Source organism: Oryctolagus cuniculus, chromosome 11, assembly GCF_051225735.1.
Source record: "Oryctolagus cuniculus isolate XC-2025 breed Fujian yellow rabbit chromosome 11, ASM5122573v1, whole genome shotgun sequence".
Lineage (NCBI taxonomy): Eukaryota > Metazoa > Chordata > Mammalia > Lagomorpha > Leporidae > Oryctolagus > Oryctolagus cuniculus.
Window position 1 is genome coordinate 10093492 of NC_142877.1, and position 16161 is coordinate 10109652.

A 16161-nucleotide genomic window follows, 5' to 3' on the forward strand; every position below is an offset into this window, starting at 1 on the left:
TGGGCGTGCTGCGGCCCGCTGCTTCTGCCTCCGCCGCCGGCGCTGCGGCCAGAGGAAGGCGCCCGCCGAGCACACGGCCCCGGGAGCGCACTGCGGCCATTATCCACGGCGCCTCCTAGTGGGTCAATGGCAAATCCTGGTTCTCGCGAGAGCTCCCCTCAGTGGGGATTATATAATTTACCTTAGGCGAGGGTGGGGGTGCTGGGGGCACCCTTCCTCAGGAAAAGTTAGTTGCAAGCCCGGGTGGGAGCAGGAGGGTCGCCCCTGGGGGGCATGGGGGGGAGAGGGTCCTGCCTCCCCACCGCCCCCCCCACTTAGCTGGACAATGAGTCCTCTTATGCTAATGAGGCACTTACGTCACTTCCGCTCTTTCTCGGCCGCCATTTTGGCTAGGGCAGGTTCGGGGACTCGCTCCGAGGCGCTTGTATTGTCTGCTGAGGGGAGACGCGGGATCGGCCCCCTCCCCCGCCCGTTGCCGCCGCCGCCTCCGCCGGCCCGGTCTCCCCTCCGCCGCCCGCCGGGATCCATGAGCTGAACTCCCGCCCCCCCGGCCGCCGCCATCTTGTGCCCCCTCCCCCTCCCGCAGGCAACGCTAAGGGGGATTTTGGCGTCTCCTCAGACACAGCTCCCTCTCTCGGTCCCCGCTGCCGAGGAGCGAGAGGAGCGCGGCCGCCGCCGCCCGCCTGCCCGCGCCGGTGAAGCCGCCTCTCCCACACCCTCCGTCTCCTCCCTCCGCCCCTCCTTTGTCTGCACCGCTCGACGCCGCCGCCGCCGCCGCCGCCCGCGCGGGGACTGGAGCGAGCCGCTCGCGCCGCCGCCCGCCGCTCCGCTGCGCCCGCCGCGCCCCCCGCAGCAGCCGCGGCCGCGGCGCGAGCCGGAGCCCGAGCGCGACGAGGCCCCGGGCGCGCCCTCCCCGCCGTGCCGCCGCCATCCGCCCGCCGCCGCCGCCCGGCCCCCGAGCACGCCGGCCCCGCGCGCGCCTCGAGGCCGAGTCAAGGTAAGCCCCGGCGCCGCCGCGCGCGACCCGCGGCCCGGCCCGGCCCCGCGGGCGCGGGGCGCATTGTTGGCGGCGTTGCCACTCGCCCGGCCGCACGCGCTGCCCCGTGCGTGCTCCCGCGCTGACGGCCGCCCGGCCCTGCTCCGGGGGTCCCGGCGCCGCCGCCGCCTGCAGCCCGAGCCCCTCTCCGCCCCGGGAGCCCGCCGAGGCCGAGCTGCTGCAGCTCGTGGCATCGGCCCCCACCCCGCCCCCAGCCGGAGCCGGGCTCCTCCGGCCCCTGGAGTGGCTCCCTCTCCCCCGCCCCCCGCGAGAGCCCCCCACGCACACCCCCAGTGCCCAGAACGAGCCTTCTGCCAGGTCTGCCCAAGCTTCGCTGGGGGAGGGGGCTGGATTGGGGGGCGGGGAGCACGCCCGGCTCGGAGTGGAAGTCTCGCCGCCCCTGTGCACCCTTGCTCCCCACCACGCCAGCTTCCCTGCCCTCCTGCCCGCCGCCCTGCTCGGCGCGGCGCCTCACGAGCCCTTCTGAGCCCCAACTTTGCAGAGGATGGAAGGAGATGGAATTCCGGGAAGCTGCAAGAGAGGCGTTTGTAACGCAATGAATGGGGAGTAGTTCTTTGAGCCCCTCTCATTCACCTCTTCTTTGCTGTGGGCTGCCTGCCTGCTTCCCTCCCCACCCCCAACCTGGATGCTGGAAAAGGCGCGAGTGCTTCTCTTCCTCTTCTGTCCGAGACCGGGCTCCTCGGTCCGATGTCCTCTGGCCACACACCCACACCTCCCCGCACACTCGCTGTCGTCTTGATGCTCTTGCAGCCACCGGCTCCTCTGGGTAGTTCTTGTCGGAACCCCATGTCACAGACAAAGGCTTAGGAGGGAAAAGCACCCAACTGCTTCCTGTGTCTGCCCTGATGCTGTCCCTGTCCACACACCCGGTCCCATCCCTGAAGCTTCTTGTGCCCGTGTCTTGAGCCTTCGAGATGGAAAAAACAGAAACTCTTGGGTTGCCGGATACAGTTTCTTTATAAATCTGCATTGTTGCTTCTGGTTTATGGCCATGAAGAAAATACCAGCCCCCACCCAAAATGCACCGCAGCCAAGTCGGCTAAAGGCGATGAGTGTTGGAGTCAGTAGGGGGCGCATTCTCTGCACTGGGTAAGGCTGCAGAGGGGGGAAGGGCCCCCGAGCTAGGACAGGATGTGCTTCACAGCGCCTTCTACAGACCATGGGAAAATGGGCCCAGCAGGGCGCACACACTCGCACTCCGGGTTGGGGAGCCGACAGCAACATGGCGAGGAACCCAGGGAGTCAACTGCAGGGATTTGTATTTCTTTCGAAGAATCTACTACTCTGCATTTTAGGAGTTTGCTCTTTTTCCTTTGACCAAACTGTTGACCCTCAGACCGTCCACACTTGTCCATGATGAATCACCTTGGCCCATCTTTAGTTGACAGATTTCCTTCTCTGGAATTCTGGGATTCTTCCACCTTAAACTTTGGATGTGTCAACATTTCTTTCCAAGGTCAGGTGGCAAAGGGGATGGTTTCAGAACCTGAGAGTGATGGGTTTGGGGCATTGGTGACTAAACTCCCTTCTTCATAGTTCAACTCTTTCCAAGTCTTGGAGAGGTAAAGCTCATTCTTGAGGGATGTTAGGGCTTTGCGGGGTAGTGAAATGTGTAAGTGTGTAGATGGGTGTCATGATTCGCAAAGCCTTGTGGTAAACATCAAGCCTGGGTTGGGTTCTTCATTGCCCAACTCAACAGACTTGAGTGTGAAATTGTATTCCCTTCCGCTCACTATCTCAGTAGCCAACCACCTTTGCAAAGTGTTGACACCGGTCTTCGGTGAGCACCCACCTTCTTAGGGTGTGTTGATTTCTATAGATTTTACTCCTCTTGTTATTTCCATAGGTGTGAGATGCACAGTGCGAAACCTAGGCCCCAGCTTTTGCACCATGATGCACAGGGTTGTACTTTTTGTACTGCACTGATAGGTGGCCTAGTGGTTATGCCCTGTACTGCCATTTTGAGGATCTGGACTGCGTTTCCTGCCTTGCTCTTTGGACCACATTGTCAATTCACACCGGTGGGTATATTCATTTTGGAGGGTGGGAACTGCAACAACAGGGAAGCGAGACTACTTCCGCCTTGGTCACCACCAAAGCCAACACTTCCAAAATTTCATCCTAGCCACATTCCTCAAGGAGCCAGTTAGAGCTGGTTGCCACAGTGGGCTCTTAACACCTGCGAACATAAGAGATGACTTATGGTTAAAGAGAGTATTCTTAAGTTACCAATGTTGTAATCATTTGCATTTTGCACTCTTGTGTGTAAAGTATGTTAAGTACTTACTTACTGTTGCTTTGATGACCAATCTCAAGAGTTGCTAAGCTTCTAAAAGCCTTTAAAGATCTGATCAGAACATGTCTTTCCATATACGTGGTCTCGCTACCAGATTGACAGCGGTTGTTGATACTTACAGTACCATTAAGACTTTGTTGCAAGTATCTTCTGTACCTAAGCTAGCCTACATTCATGGGAAATTGAAGGGGTGTGTTCTTTGATACATAGTTAACCAGTTGATGCTTAAGGGAGAATTTTTTTTGTTGTTGGAGAATTGCAACCAAGTAACATTTTGGTGAATGAAAATGGAGACAGCTTGGTTCAGGTATTTCGCTGGAGGCTACATGGCTTCTACAGTTCTGCGGTAATTATAATAGATATTTAATATAAATGGCATTTGTAATTTTTGAATACTGTGTAGCACTTGTTAAACATATAATTTTAACCCGTGTTTGGTTTGTGATATACAGTTACTTAAGTTCTTAAAATAAGTTATTTGAAGACAACTTCTTGTTTGAGGTGAAGTCTGCAAAGGAGCTTTTGTTTAAATTAACTGATGTCCTTAGTGGTAATGGCCATTTTCCCTTACAGGAAAACCTTCTGTGAGCTCTTAGAAAGCAGGTATTCTGCAGAGTTTGAAAGGTTTCATGGTTTTGACACTCAAAAACAACAACAAAAAGTGAAACAGTTGGGCTTGAAGGCTGGAATTTACAATAGGTAAACTAAGGATTTGTTAAAATGCAGTGAAAAGCCTCAGTAAACTCAGAGCAGGAGGAATGGGTGTTGTGTTGTAGCGGAGACTCCTTCTTTATTCTGGTGCTTGTGGAACGCCAGCCTGAGGCTCGCTGTGAGGCTGCACCTGCAGGCTGACACAGACTCTGTGCAGAAGTGGCGGGCGGGCCGCAGATCTCCTGCTCACCGCTGGCCCTGCCTGTCCTGGAGATCACTGATTTTGAAATATATCTGCTGTGGATATGCAAGGCTCAAATTTCTGTTTTTCTTTCTTAAACTGAAGTGCAGGGAAAGTTGTAATAATACTGTGTATATGGAAGTAAAACTTCACCATGTTGGACAGATAGTTTTCAGCACCACCTGCGAGTTAACAGCCACATTAGGCTTTTCTCAGGCAAAAAAGGCTTTTAATTTTCATTCCAACACACAGGCATGCATTGATTATTTATATTTGATTAGATACATAGGTGCATAAGGTGTACTATAGGTGAAGTTGCTTTGCTCGTAACTACTTAAAAGTTTCCAAAAAAATGGGAAAACAATTCTCTATAGTCAGAAAATTAAAATCAAAAAGTTGATGAAAAATGGAGTTTATTTTGGGGCAAAAATATTTGAAATTCAAGCCTAGGTTTTTTTATAATCATGTTTTTCCTGACCTTTTTGAGGTATCCTTGTAAGTTGATTGATCATTTCACATGCTGACTGCAGTTTAGTATGGAAGGGGGCGCTGTCTGTGATGCAGGGCTGAGATGTGCCTTTTCTCTTAAGGGTCGTCGATTGGTAACGAGATTGTGCACATAGATGTGGTAGCAGACCCTGGCACAGTGACCCCGTTAATTGAGGGGTGTGCACAAATCACGACTTTTTTTTTCTTTAAGGATTTGGAAATTATTGCCATATTATTAATCAAATAGTCCAAGTATTCAAGTTGTAGCTTGAGAACAGTTTAAGTGTAGGGGGGAAAGCTGCCAGAATTTAACTATAGATTTCTTAAAAAAATAAAAAAAACCTGCTTAAATCTTGGTGAACATTTTTAAAGTTAACAAAAACATGAAATTTTAGTTACAGCATCGCACCAAGGTGCCGGTAACTGCTGTGCGAACTCTGTTAGTCCAGCCTGCACTTCCGAAAGACTTTGACTTCAAGTTAATGTCCTGCAGCCTCGTGGGTCTCAGAGGGGACGTGAGCTCCGTGAGGGCCTCCCTGTCGTCTGTTTGCGGGAGAGTCGTGTACGTTGAGCGGTGTTCATCCAGCAGTTCCAGCGTAGGCACTTAGAGAGCTTGAGTTATGCAGGCTCTTCCTTCCTGGTTGGTCTTCCTGGCTCTGTGAGAGCACGTGGTGGTAACGCTGGAGCAAGCGCTGTGTCTTGTTGAAGTCGCATCCCTCTCAGTTTGTTAGTGTGGAAACCTGGCGTTCAAGTCTAGTTGAAAACAAAACTGTGCTAGTATTTTAAATGTAAGAGCTATTTGCTTTTACTGTGTTGGCGTTTTCACTATTGAGACACTAGAAGTCAGGTCATCCATCCGTGTTTTGCCCGGGCGAAGTGGCCGTTGCCGCTTCCTGGGTTGCGTTTGCCTGATCCTGTGCAGTGGAGGGCGGGGAGGATGCGCCTGTTGCTGCCGCTCGCAGTGTCTTCGCGCTGCTCCCGCCTGTGTGTGTCGTCACCTTGAGTGAGTGCCTGTGTGCTTCACCCGGCGGCGAAGGCTCCTCTCACGTTGTCCTGCTGTTCAGACTGGGACGCGCTCATCTGAGTGGTTGTGTGGGGGCCTGTGCATGTGTGTGCAGGCGGTCACAGGTAAGATGTGAGTTAGCTGGGTGCAGTGGCCGCTTTGATTGGAGGTGTAGTCCACTCAGTGGAGGTGTGGAATTCTTCCTGCTGCTTCTGTTCCCAGTTCCCTCAGCTGCCCGTGTGAGTTCTCTGCCCTCTGCCTTTAGGAGTTGTTTGAGGCGCTCTCAGCAAGCCTCCTTGGTGCTGCTGATCCCTACCTTACTTCCCCAGCAGCCGCTAGAGAAATCTTGGAGCCTCTCAAGAGTTTCAGCAGCATTCCAAAAATAAACGTTTGGAGAAGAGGAGAGCTCGGGAGACTTGGGAGAGAGCTCAAGGAGAAGACTGCTCTGAACAGATACACAGTTTAAGATTGAGCTTACGGGGCCAGTAATGTGGCATAGTGGGTACATCTACCACCGCCAGCATTCCATATGGGTGCCAGTCTGTGTACTAGCTGTTCCACTTCTCTCTTCCCTCCCCACCCCACCCCCCGGATTTATTTTATTTATTTGAAAGGCAAAGTCACAGAGACTGAGAGATCTTCCATCTGCTGGTTCACTCCCTAAATGGCCACAACAGCCGTTACTGGGCCAAGCCGAATCCAGGAGCCAGGAGCTTCATCCAGGTCTCCCACTTGGGTGCAGGGGCCCACGTACTTGGGCCATCTTCTGCTGCTTTCCTGGGTGCATTAGCAGGGAGCTGGATTGGAAGTTGAGCAGCCAGGATTTGAACCGGTACCCATATGGGATGCTGACATCAGAGATGGTGACTTTACCTGTTCTGCCACAGCGCCAGCCCCTGCTCCACTTGTGGTCATCTTCCACTGCTTTAACAAATGCTTAGGCCCCATACCCACGTAGGAGACCTGGATGATGCTCCTGGCTTCCACCAGGCACAGCCCTGGCTGTTGGCAGCCATCTGGGGAGTGAGCCAGCAAGTGAAAAGTCAAGATTTAACTGGAAAACATGCTCATCATATAAGACGGAGTTACGCGTTATTTGACCGGCCTTTGGAATTGCAGAAGTGACCCTGGGTGTCTGCTCTCTGCAGTAAGGCTGTGGCCGTGTGTGAAGGCACTAAGCTGCGGGTTGCTTGTGTTCACTTCTCACGTGACTTGGTTGCTGCCTCTCACATGAAGAGCTGTCTCTTGCCGGCTGTTCTGGTGCTACAGTAGTGTGAAAGACGTGTCCGTTGTATTTTCCAGGCACTTTGTAAACCATCTCATTCTCTCGGGGCTGTCCTTGTTTCACAAGTAGGGAAGTCAAGGCACCATCGCATCCAGTGCACCACAGGGTGTGTTTCTTGGCTGCCTGGTTCCCAGGCCTGTGCTGGAACACAAGCTTTTATAGTGATCCTGGGAGCTGTTGGGATAATGAGGGCTCAATGCGTGCTTCATGATTTCATAGTGATCTTCTGTGTTTATATGTCAGCTTACACCCAAGGATCCCGAATGGGCTGTAAGTTAGAGAAGCTGCCCCACCCCCACACGAGTAGCCAGTTGTAGACTGCACAGGTGAGTTAGGAAGTAACCTGTCTTGTCTGAAATTACCGGTGTGAGGATCTGAAAAGAAGTTCTGCTGATGGTCCCTTTGCTTTTCCCAGTGCTTTGGTTGGGGCAGTGCTTTCCTTTGAGTAGTCTTTTTGCTTAGACGGATAATTGTTGGCTGGCTTTTACCCTTCCTTCTTCTAAACCTGTTATGCTCCACTTAGGAGCCTGTGCTGATCTGCAGTTCCCTTGACGATCTGTAAAGCTCTTTTCTGGTAAGAGCTAGTGACTTAGTGGAGAATTTGGTCAGCAGTTGTTGTTCCTGGTAGAATTTATTAAACTTTTTGTTTAAGATTTATTTATATGGAAGTCAGAGTCCCAGAGAGGGCGGGGGAGAGACAGTGATCTTTTGTCTGCTGGTTCACTCCCTAAATGACTGCAGTGACTGGAGATGGGCCGATCAAAGCCAGCTTCTTCATGTCTCCCATGTCCGTGCAGAGGCCCAAGTATTTGGGTAATCTGCTGTCCCTGGCACATTAGGAGGGAACTGGAGCAGCTGGGACTCGATACAGGATGCTGGTGCCACAAGCAGTGGCTTCACCACTTTTCCAAATGCTGGCCCCAGAATCCGTTAAACTTTTACTTTGGAATTGTAAACTTGAAGTCAACAGTTAGTATTCTTGCCGTCATAGAAGAGGCGAGCTGGGAGTGGAGGGCCTCAGGTTCAGGGAATGCTCAGCATCTTGTTCCAGGACTGCTTGTATTTTAGAACAATACAAGAAGAAATACAGGTAACGCCTCCTTCACGAAACTATAAAGATTGAGCCATCAGATGGCAAAACCCGCCACAGAATGCTTTTGGAAAACTGCCTTTAGCTGAGCCTTGACCCTGGGAGATGGATTAGGAAGATTTGAGAATGTGATTTAGACCAATTATTCTATTATTGAATGATGGTTCTGTTATTCCTAATACTGTGTGAAAGTTTTTTCTGAGTAGTTTTGATAGAGCATGGGAAATTAATTATTGGGGCCAGAACAGTATTGCACCTCAGACCATGTGATGCAGAGATGAGGCACAGCCCTGCAGTGACGCTCCATGTTCATCTCTGCCCTGCTCTTAGCCCCACTTGTGAACTGTTTGTTTTTCACGTTTCCCGTAAGCCAGGCTCTAGGCCTGTGGAGTGCTTGGGTGGCAGCAGAATGCGGGACTCACTCCTGGTTGTGTGTCCCTGCCTTCCTGCAGCGCTCCACCCCACATCCTCCCTAAAATCTAGACCGGTGTGCGAGAAGGTACCCTGGCGCTCTCTAGAGAGCAAGTCATCTCCTTGCCCCCCTTTCAGACGACATTTTGTATGCGCTCTTGACTTGATCAGTCAGGCATTGTCCATCTTCATCTCTGTGCACCATGTGCTCTCTGGAGTACAGCCTGAATCCGTTAGTGAACTGGGAATTCTGGTGGCCACAGGGAGGACTCCTGTCTGATATCTGAATACTTAAAATAGGACAGGTGGGGATTTCCAGTGATGGGCACTAGGCTTTTTGAAAGGCAGAGCAACAGAGAGAATTGAGAGAGCAATTTTCCATCCAACAATACACTCTCCAAACACCTGCAACAGTTGGAGCTGGGCCAGGCCAAGGCTGGGAGCCTGCAGTGCCATCTGGGTGTCCCCCATGGGTGGCAGGGAGCCAAGTACTTTGCTGCCTCCCAGGATGCAGTAGCAGGGAGCTGGATCAGAAGTAGAGTAGCCAGGATTCAAACCAGGCACTGATACAGATGCAGACATCCCAAGCTTAACCTGCTGTGTGAGAACACTCATCTCAGGCACTGGATTCTTTAGTCTGAAGGCCTCAAAAGACTGGTGCCTCACCCACATACTTTTGAGAAAATAAATACGCAGGGTCCAGTGTTGTAGTACAGCAGATTAAGCTGCTGCCTGGGATGCCAGCATCCCTTATCAGGTGCCAGTGTGAGTCCTGGCTGCACTGCTTCCAGTCCAGCTCCCTGCTGATGTGCCTGGGAAGGCTGTGTATGATGGCCCATGTACCTGGGCCTGTGCCACTCATGTGGTAGACCTGGGTGGAGTTCCAGGCTCCTGGCTTCAACCTGGCCCAGCCTTGGCTGTTGTGACCATTTAGGGAAGGAGCCATCACATGGAAGATCACTCGCTCGTTCTCTCTGCCTCTCCCTCTGTCGCTCTGCCTTTCAAAGAAATAGATCTTTAAAAAATTATGCAAAATCTGGATCACACCTTTATGTTTATTTAACTGTAAGTCACCAGGTTTATTTAAAGCAATTGCAGATGTCTTGCTGCATAGTATTTTAAGGGTCACCAAGCTTGTCTCTGGGGTAGGCTTTCGGCACCTGCATACCACATTGGTGGGCTTGGGTTCAAGTCCCAGCTCCACTCCTGATGCCAGTTTCCTACTAATGTGCACTCCAGGAAGTAGCAAGTGATGGCACAAGTGGTCGGGTTCCTGCCACCCACATGGGAAACCTGGATTGAGTTGCTGGTTCCCAGCTTCAGTGTGACCCAAGTCTCAGCCTTTGGAGGTATTTGTGGTGTGAACCAGTATCTTGCTCTTGGGCACACATGCTTGCTCTCTCTATTAAATCAAATTGTGAAGAATATGCTAACTTTTAACTTGAATGGTTCACAGAGATGTATTTGAAATTCTGTATAAAAACACTATTGTGTGTGTATATATAATTTATGAATACACATTATGTGTATGGGAAAATATATGTGTATTCATCAACCACAACTGATTCTCAGGAATAATGGGCCAAGCTTTCCAGAGAGTTATGTCCTGGGAGTGAGCGTGAGGCATAGTGGTTAAGTTACCCTGTCTCATACTGGAGTGCTTAGTTTGAGTCCTGGCTACTCCACCTCCGCCTCAGCTTCCTGCCAGTGTGCACTCTGGGAGTGAGCTCAAGTACTTGGGTCCCTGCCGCCCACATAGGAGACTCAGAATGACTTCTGGACTCCTGGCTTTGGCCCGTCCTAGTCCTTGGAGAGTGAGTAAGTGGAGGGAAGACCTTTCTCCTCCTGTCTCCTGCCTTTCAAGTAAAATGCCAGTTCATAACAGGGAAGGGTGTGAGCAGTACCTGATCGGTTTAAGATAATAATGCTGACTGCTTTGAGGGTTAAGTTGCATCTTCTCCTTTAGCCGCTCTGAGGAAGCAGGCCTCTAGAAGCTAAGGAAGCTTTTTGGGGTGGTAAAGCTTCTAGGTGGTGGAGGCAAAGATAAGCACGGACGTGCCCAGCTCTGGGACGTGATTCTTGACCTCTGCATCTCACCAGCTTTCTCTTCCAGCAGAGGGAAGCCTTGCTGCGCTGCCACACCTTGAAGTTTCGAGGTACAGCGTGTCATGTGTGACTGATAGGTCAGGTAAATTTTTGTCCATGTTAGCACAGTTTTTATTGGAAGGCACAGATTTAGGTTTAGGCTTCTTTCCTCAAACCTCAGCAGTGTGGTTTCACATATCTTTTGAACTGAGTTGGTCTGGAATGGATGTAGGCTCCTTCCAGGGGATTCTGACGGTTGGCTGAGTCTGGTATCCATGCTGTCTGCTGTCACTTAATTGACTTCCTTTGGTCTTTCGTTTGTTGGTTTCTTTTTAATGAGACCTGAACACAATTGGATTAATCCTCCTAAAGTGGGAATCTTGTCACTTCTCTTCCTCAGTGCCTGTAGCATCTCGGTGCCTTGCGGACCTGGTAGCAGCCCCCAGCTGCACAGTCCTGGCCTGCGTGCTGGCCCCCAGCACCCCTTCCAGCTTCGTCGTGTGTTGTCACCCGAATCGTGACACAGCAGCTGTCTTGACTCAGCAGCAGTGCCCAGGACACCTGGCTTTCCCGCCTAGGGGGTTGTTGCAGATTTTTTTTTTTAAAGAACAGATTCAGCATACTTTAGTGGCGGCCTCACAGCGTCTTCTCCGAACTCTTTGCTGAGAGTGAGTTCTCCCTCTTGCAAAGCTTCCTAGCGCTTAGTCTGTGACACACAGTCCCTTTTTTACTGGGGAAGGTTATGGGGTGTCTTTTCTAAATCACTCAGTCTGCATTTATTGAATCCCTGCTTTGTGCCACCCACACTAGAGATAGACTGGGAAGAGACCCAGGCGAGTTCCTGTTAGTGGGCCTTCTTATCTTGAACAGTGAGACGACACACCCTGGCCCCGCAGCATGTGTTAAGGTTTCTGTGGAGTCTGTCATTTGGGACAGGAAAATTAATCTGCTGAAAAATGATCAACCATGATTTTAATATACAGACATAAATGCCTCTTTACCATTTGTATCCAGTTCTAGTTCCAGGTCATGTTTTGCTAAATCTCTGAAGCCACCTGTCATAAGCACTTAAGGTAAATTAAAACTTTTTAAGTTGCAGTGTGATTTTAATTTTGATGATTGAATATGTGGTCCAGCCGCGTTATTTACCACTAGATCATTGACCACGTCAACATGAAAGAAAACAAGCTTTAAAGTGCTGAAATTAAGTTGTTCATTATTTTGTCTTTCAAAAGGCTTTCCACCTTTTCTTAGAACCTCTCCCTCTGCAGTTCTTCTTTTGTAACTATTTGAAAGACAAACTGAAAGTAATTGGAAAATTTAATACATGATATTTCTCTGAAAATCTTTTCGATAGTGCCACATGCTCAGTTTTTCAACTTTTAAAGAATAGTTGCACTCCTCGTTGAAGAAACGCCTGCTGTGCTGAATCCATTAGTCAACGCAGAGTGAACTGCAGCCTCTGTTGCTAGAACAGCACGTTGCACCGTGCCTCTTGGAGCTGAGCAGATTTACCAGGAAAGTAAACTGTCTGCTGAAGATGTTACCTTTTGGGGCCAGGGCTGTGGTGTAGTAGGTTAAGCATCTGGCTGCTCCACTTCTGATCCAGCCCCCTGCTGGTGGCCTGGGAAAGCAGTAAAAGATGGCTCAAGTCCTTGAGCCCCTGCACGCATGTGAGAAGCTCCCGGCTCTTGGCTTCAGATCGGACCAGCTCCAGCCATTGTGGTCATTTGTGGAGTCAACTAGCGGATGGAAGACTTCTCTCTCTATCCTTCTGTCTGTAAATGTGCCTCTCAAATAAATAAATCTTAAGTTTTGGTGCCACTCAGTTTCATTAATATATTACCATAAGTCATTCATTTAATAGTATCCAAAATGGTCTGGAGTTTTGTGAAGGTTTCAGGGTTTTACATTTCATCCAGGATTTGCTCTAGAGTATCTTCCCTGTTCCCAGGAATGTTAACAAATGTTTAGTTAGTCATAGTTTTGGCAGAGACCCATTATTGATGAATGGCCTTAATTAAAAACCCAGTCTACCCTGCTCTTCAAATTGTACCTTATCTGCTTTCTGTGGTCACTGCTAGTGCCTAAAATTTTCAGTAGCGACAATTATTTTTTAAGATTTATTTAGGCCAGCGCCACAGCTCACTTGGCTAATCCTCTGCCTGCGGCACTGGCACCCTGGGTTCTAGTCCCGGTTGGGGCGCCGGATTCTGTCCCGGTTGCTCCTCTTCCAGTACAGCTCTCTGCTGTGGCCTGGGAGTGCAGTGGAGGATGGCCCAAGTGCTTGGGCCCTGCACCCGCATGGGAGACCAGGAGGAAGCACCTGGCTCCTGGCTTCAGATTGGCGCAGCGCACCGGCCATGGCAGCCATTTGAGGGGTGAACCAACGGAGGGAAGACCTTTCTCTCTGCCTCTCTCTCTCTAACTTTGCCTGTCAAAAACAAACAGACAAAAAAAGATTTATTTAATTTTGAAAGAGCAAGCTTCCATCCACTGGTTCAGTCCCCAAATGGCTGCAACAGGTAGGTCTGGACCAGGCCAAAACCAGGAGCTAGGAACTCCTACATGCCTTCTACATGGGTGGCAGGAGCCCAGGTATTTGGTCCATCTGCCACTGCCGTTGCAGGTGCATTAACAAGACTTCAGCCAGCACACCAATATAGGATGCAGGTGACACAAAAATGGCTCCCCAGTAGCCACACATTTTGTTTTTTTAAAGATTTATAATTTTATTTGAAAGAGTTACACAGGGAGAGAAAGGTCTTCCATCCGATGGTTCACTCCCCAGTTGGCTGCGACGGCTGGAGCTGCACCGGCTGGAGCCAGGAGCCTCTTCCAGGTCTCCCACTAGGGTGCAGAGGCCTAAGTACTTGGGCCATCCTCCACCGCTCTCCCAGGCCGTGGTGGAGAGCTGGATCGGAAGAGGAGCAGCCGGGACTAGAACCAGCGCCCATATGGGATGCCGACACCTCAGGCCAGGGCATTAACCCACTGCGCCACAGTGCCGGCCCCCATTTAGGGCATATTAAGAACTATTTAGGCAGAAAGAAAACATAATTCCCCTGCAGGCAGTGGCTTTACCTGCCACGCCACAGTACTGGCCCCAGCCATACATTTTAAACTTCATTGTTGATTATGGTAAAGCCATTTTAGCCTGCCCTCCTTCCCCAACCACTTAATTCTTTGAGGCAGAGAGAGCTCAAGTCCACTGGTTCATTCCCTAAATACTGAAAACAACTGGGTCAAAGCCAGGAGCCACGGACTCAGTCCAGGTTTCCCGCATGAGTAGCAGGGCCCAATCACTTGAGCCATTACCACTGCCTCCCAGGTTGTGCGTATTAGCAGAAAGCTGGGGTCAGGAGCAGGTGTTGAACCAAGTTCTCCTTTATGGGGCGTGGGCACCGTCACTGTGCGGCTAGATGCCGACCCTGCCATTTTTCCGTGTAACAGTTAATGGCACTGCGTGTACTTGCGTTGTGCAGCAGTCCCTACCATCCATCATAAGAACTCTTTATATTGCAAAACTGAATTCTCTGCCCACTGAACAGCTTCCTGCCTCCTCCCAGCACCTGCTGCCACTGGTCTACTTTGTAGCTGTGTGAATTCCACTATTCTGAGTACCTTTTAGGAGTAGAAACATGAGGGAGGGTACTTCAGATGTTTGTAGAAAAAAGAAAAGTTTATTTGGGCACAAAGTTTTTTTTGAAGTCCATGCATACAAGGGAACTTCCAAAAGTTCATGAAAAATGCATATTATGAAAAAACTATATGGATTTCAAGAAGTTTTTGAACCAAAACTTCTGATTAACATTTCTCCATGAACTTTTTAAAGTACTCTGGGGTACAATATTTATTCTTTTGTGGCTGATTTCATTTAGCATAATATCGTGAAGGTTCATCCGTGTTTCCAGTAGTCACTTTTTAAAGGGTTTTATTTATTTGAAAGACAGTTATTTTATGTGCTGGTTCCCTCCCCAAATGGCTGCAAAGGCCAGGACTCTGGAACTCCATCGAGGTGTGCCACGTGGGTGGCAGAGGTCCAAGTACTCAGGGCATCTCCCACTGCCTTCCCAGGCACCCCAGCAGGGAGCTGGGTCAAAAGTAGAGCAGCCAGGACTGGAATTCGTGCTCATGTGGGATCCAGGAGTCACAGGTGGTGGCTTAACCCACAGTGCCATAACACCAGTCCCCTAGTAGTCAGATTTTCAAAAATAAACTTAATATTTTTATGAATCCCAATATATCCAAAGTTTTGTCATTTCAGTATTATCAATATTTTTAAAAGGCATTTATGAAATATTTTGCATTCTGTTTTTCATACTGTCTTCAAAATCCAAAACCTACTTTATAGTAAAGCACCTATCTCCGTTCAGACTAGCCACACTGCGAGTGTTAGAGAGCCACTGTGGTGAGTGTCTGACATCAGAAAACACAGTTCTTAAAATCAGTTTCTAACAATTGCAAGTTAAGTTCATTTTTCATATGAGTAAATGTTGAAATATGTAGTTTTAAAACATAAAAACAAATCATGTGTTCATTGAAAATCTAGAAGGATAAATATAGCCTGCATTAACAATTGTTTGTTTTGGAGGAAGATTATATAACCAACATTCTTTGCCTTACCTGTATTTTTTTTTTTTTTTTTTTTTTGAGATAAAATAAACATAGCATACAGTCCACCCATTTAAAGTGGACAGCTCACTGGTACTTACAGCTGCGCAATGGCAACCAAAATCAATTTTAAAGCATTTCATCACTCCAGAAATTCAGTTGCCCTTAGTTTTCTTCTCCTTTCCCGTCTAATTCCCTGAGCCCTAGGCAGCCTTAATCTCCCTTCTATTTCTACAGATGGCCTGTTCTGGACGTTTCATGTAAACAGGCGTAATAGGTGGCCTTTTTGTTTCATTCACTTAATATTCTCGAGGCTCTAGTGTGCAGGAGCATGTGTCACCTTGCCTGTTCCTCTCGTGGCTCAGTCACACACCCTCCTCTTTGGATACACGCCTCTGATGTGTTCAGCCAGCAGTTGGAGGTTGGGATTGTTCCTGCTTTTTGAATGTTACAAATAATGCTGTTGGTACCTTCAGAGTCTGGTATAGACTCTGTTCTCATTTCCCAGAACGGAAGGAACCTAGAGACAGTTGAGAGCAGACCACCTCCTCCCAGAGCCTGTTTTCCCCAGAGGCTTAGGGAGGACCGTGCTGAGCGTTAGCAGTGGACGGTGAAGGAGAGCAGGACTCATCTGGTTTTTAACTGTGGTGTTATTTAAGGATGCTAAGGTTTTCTTTTTTTCTTTCTTTCTTTTCTTTTTTTAATTTGAAAGAGTTACAGGGAGGCAAAGGGAAAGAAGAGAGAGAGACATCTTCTCTCTGCTGGTTCACTCCCCAGATGGCTACAATGGCCAGATCTGCGCCAGTCCAAAGCCAGGAGCTTCCTCTGGGTGTCCAATGTGGGTGCAGGGGCCCAAGTGTCTGGGCCGTCTTCTACTGCTTTCCTAGGCCATAACACAGAGCTGGATCGGAAGTGGAACAGCCAGGACTTGAACCAGCG

General features: G+C 49.6%; 1 protein-coding gene across 5 annotated transcripts in view; it reads left to right on the forward strand.

The window, feature by feature from the left end:
- ADNP (activity dependent neuroprotector homeobox) overlaps positions 1 to 16161 on the forward strand; it is a 59486-nt gene that overhangs the window by 25429 nt on the left and 17896 nt on the right. Inside the window, exons 1-2 of one of the 5 annotated variants that reach the window (XM_051832611.3) lie at positions 419 to 997; positions 2904 to 3078. The exons of 1 other annotated variant lie outside the window; for it this stretch is intronic. The gene's annotated coding sequence lies outside the window, so the exon portion shown is untranslated. Of the gene's footprint in view, positions 1 to 418; positions 998 to 2903; positions 3079 to 4033; positions 4053 to 16161 lie in introns of those variants that run through there. 3 more of the 5 variants (XM_051832614.3, XM_051832612.3, XM_089307025.1) reach the window with 3 other exon arrangements.